The sequence below is a fragment of the Salmo trutta genome, chromosome 16 (genome assembly GCF_901001165.1).
Source record: "Salmo trutta chromosome 16, fSalTru1.1, whole genome shotgun sequence".
Classification (NCBI taxonomy): domain Eukaryota; kingdom Metazoa; phylum Chordata; class Actinopteri; order Salmoniformes; family Salmonidae; genus Salmo; species Salmo trutta.
In genome coordinates, this window is record NC_042972.1 from 19310621 (window position 1) to 19314831 (window position 4211).

The window sequence follows — 4211 nt, forward strand, 5'->3', positions numbered from 1 at the left end:
CACAGCCTTTTAAAGAGGAGCACAGTATGCTATTGGCCAGCAACCAGAGAGCAGGGGCGTCATTTCAGCTAACCTAGGGTATGGCAAAGTGATTAAGGAAAGTTAGAGGTAGTTTTGCGAGACAATGCTAAGTAGCGTTAGCGCAATGACTGTAAGTCTATGGGTATCAAGATACCCATAGACTTACAGTTATTGCGCTAACGCTAAATAGCAATGGCTGCGAAACTACCTCTTACTTTCTTCACACTGGACATAGAGAAATAAAAATGGTATCCACAAGTTAATCTGACTCTGGGGAAGTAGATAAAGGGCACCATTGCCAAAATCCCAAAGTACAGTGCATTCGGAAAGTATTCAGACCGCTTCCCTTTTTCCACATTTTGTTACATTACAGCCTTATTCTAAAATGTATTCAACTAATTGTTTTTCTCATCAATCTACACACAACACTCCCTACTGACAAAGCGAAAACATGTTTTTATTTTTGCTAATTAATAAAAAAAGAAAACTGAAATACCTTATGTACAGAAGTATTCAGACCCGTTGCTAAGAGACTCGAAATTGAGCTCAGGTGCATCCTGTTTCCATTGATCATCCTTGAGATGTTTCTACAACTTGATTGGAGTCCACCTGTGGTAAAATGAATTGATTGGACATGATTTGAAAAGGCACACACCTGTCTATATAAGGTCCCACAGTTAACAGTTCATGTCAGAGCAAAAACCAAGCCATGAGGTCGAAGGAATTGTCCGTAGCGCTCTGAGATAGCATTGTGTCGAAGCACAGACCTAGGGAAGGGTACCAGAACATTTCTGCAGCATTGAAGGTCCCCAAGAATACAGTGGCCTCCATTATTCTTAAATGGAAGAAGTTTGAAACCACCAAGACTCTTCCTAGAGCTGGCACCCCCGGCCAAACTGAGCAATCAGGGGAGAAGAGCCTTGGTCAGGCAGGTGACCAAGAACCCGATGGTCATGCTGACAGAGCTCCAGAGTTCCTCTGTGGAGATGGTAGAACCTTCCAGAAGGACAACCATTTCTAAAAACCTGTTTTTGCTTTGTCATTATGGGGTATTGTGTGTAGATTGATGACGGGAAAAAAAGATTTAATCAATTTTAGAATAAGGCTGTAATGTAACAACTGTGGAAAAAGTCAAAGGGGTCCGAATACTATCGAAATGCACTGTATCTTTCTAAGAAGTGGGAGGGAAGGGGTGATCGACTACAGTGGTTCCTTCTTTAAACGTTCAGAGTTTCTTATTTTACCAGGTAAGTTGACTGAGAACTTGTTCTCATTTACAGCAACGACCTGGGGAATAGTTACAGGGGAGAGGAGGGGGATGAATGAACCGAGATATACAGCGTCACGGCTTCATTGCTCCAGAACACTACAAGGGGGAGTTAGAGCACTCATTATGCATTTGGGTCCCAAGGTTTTTATATGTCCAATAATATAGATTGGTTCCAATGACGAATTTTGACGTGAGCCACCCTTGCCTTGTGGCATTCTTCAACAAAGATGACTGTCAAAACATTACGGTGGAACCAGATGTAAGTTGTTATAACCTCATAAAGTCAAGCAAAAAATGTTCAATTGAGAGGAATATGTTAGTTAATGTAGAGACAAACGTTTGTGCATATTTTTTTGTCATAAAGTTAACTTACGAAAATCGCTATTTCTTAAGTTAACTGACTAGCTAATATTAGCTAGCTAGCTAGTGTTAGAATGAATTTGTAATTTGTGTTTAATGTTTTAGGTAGTCCTGAGAAAACCAGAAAACCAGGCTGTCGTCTTGTGAAACAATGGCTGTAAAGAATCTAGCTAGCTAAAGCATTTACTGCAAATTGAATGTACAATTGTGTAAGCTTGCCTTGCAATGCAGCTGAAGTAACATAGCTAACTATTTACTTGTTTATTGTGTAGTGGAGGATAACAAAAATAACTATGCCTATGGATGTGTAGCTAGCTACAGTATGTAACCGATCTGTGTATGAACCCTAAAACGTTTGGTATGAATATTAGTTCAGAACCTATCTATGAACCGCAGCTATTATAGTTGTTGTATCAACTTCAAGTCTGAATAGCATTAATGAAGCCTATGGATAGAGTAGAATATAATATAACTTTATTGTGCCAAGGATGCAAGTCCTATATACACATGTACTGTAGTTATTACCACGCATGAGATTCCCACATTGTAGCCTGTACATTGAATATATTCACTGATCATGTACTCTTCCTTGGCAAATAAAGGTGCGGTTCAGGTATGAATCTCTGAGACATTATTTTTCAGTCAAATCAAACTCCATTATTTGGATGATCCTGTGTCTGCATGTATGTATTACGATTATACACTTCAACAGTGTTTACCACTCCTGCTACTGGGACATCAATGATTACACATTGTAACTATGGAATAGACTAGAAACATGATTGATTTGTAATTTAAATATACAGAAAAAAAACTATGCATATCTAACTCCCTTCATCTGCATTAATCTGGGGACACAGGATAGTATTTCAAATGAGATAATTCATTTCAACCAGTGGAGAATGTGAAACGCTTTATTGAAAGAAGTTCATTATCCAGATTTTATAAATACATAAATGCATTATAATTATGATAATTGTAATATTATAAATACAAGTTCAATCTGTACATCAATGCACATATGGTGTGCATTATAAAACGAGGAAGAAAGACGAGGTGGGGAGAGAGGTGTAGAAGACAGAAAGGGAAAGAGGTAAGAACAGCGGCAGACAGCATATGATTAATGAATTACAGTGCTACCCTAATATTCTCTCAGTTCATCACAATTGCGTTGTCTCCTAACCGGCCTTGGGCCCCCAGTTGGCCCGAAGGTTATCTTAAGAGCGGGTGAGGTGGCGATGATGGGACTGGCTTCCTCTCTCACGTCAAAAAAATACCTGCAGACGAGAGAGCATGATTAAACCTTGTTTTTGTTTTCTAACACGGTCAGTCATCTTAAATCAGGAGTTGAGATGCAAAACTGACCTTGGATCATTAACTCTGGGACTACTACAGCTCTGTCTGTATTTCAATGTAAGCATCTCTTTATTAATACTTCCTGTTGACCTGACCAAGTGACATCTCACCTATGACCATGTTGTGCCCTCTGTCAGCCAGTTCAGATGCGGGAGGGGTTCACCAAAACAGTTGATATAACCTAGAGGATTTAGGGAGAAGGATGAAGTGAAGAAGAGAGACTTATTGTGTATGTGTGGTCTCCACACTAAGTGGCTACAGAGTACTTTATGCTGAAAAACAGACATGAGGACAAACAATAGAAGAAAATGTCAATAGAAGATATTGTATGTGACGCAGACACCTATCGGAGTGTACCTGAAACATTTAAATATAGAGGGCTGTGTGTCTCATCACTTGGTTATTGCAAGGCTAACCCCCTGGGAAATCATGACTTGGCAGCAACAGAGTCCAGTGAAAAGGGCTGTGTTTATGTGGTGTAAATCTGAAAATTAGCAGCTGACATCTTAAGGGTTTTTTAATTAATGCATGTGAGAGGTTCCATGCACAACAATACAGGCAGAAATGGAGAAAAAGAACACAGAACAGTTTACCTCTGGTTATGGACACTTGCCAGCAATAAAGCTTCCACAGCCTGTTCCTCGGACAGTGAACATCTGGCAATATCTACATTTTCGACCCCTTGATCAGCTCGCTCTCTGAAAGTAAAGAAAACAGCTTATTTTTTTGTGGATATGAAAACAATAACTGAGATATGACCGTTCAAAATAAAGTGGCAGATGTCATTTTAAGGATATGTCAATAAAGCCCCGTGCTGCTCACCTGAGATGACATCTTTGTAGGTGTCCGCTTTGACTTTCTTTGTGTCTGAAAAAAGTTGCTTTCAGAACAATTATTTTTGAATGAAAATAAAAAAGGTTTTGCTCGACAAAAAGACACAAATGTACCTTCATAGCATATAACAATTTGCCTGTGAATAACCACACCTTCATACAAACGTGCTACTGTATTCAGAATTCTTGATGCAGAACCGAAGTTGCTGCCATATCCTGCCAGCACGCCCACAAGCGAGCTACTCAGGAGCAGAATGATGACACATGGAAGAAGGAAAGGAATGAGATGGGAACAACAATTTGTTGCAAGTTGATGAGGGCTAATAGCTGAACAATAGACTATTCAACCTTTACTAAAGAATAGTCTAATA

General features: G+C 39.4%; 1 long non-coding RNA gene across 1 annotated transcript; it reads right to left on the reverse strand.

The window, feature by feature from the left end:
• Positions 1 to 2887: 2887 nt before the first annotated feature.
• Positions 2888 to 3631, reverse strand: LOC115150235 (uncharacterized). The gene is made up of 3 exons (XR_003867077.1): positions 3601 to 3631; positions 3118 to 3188; positions 2888 to 2928 (listed from the first exon to the last, which is right to left on the reverse strand). It is a non-coding gene; the product is annotated as an uncharacterized LOC115150235 (long non-coding RNA).
• Positions 3632 to 4211: the final 580 nt, after the last annotated feature.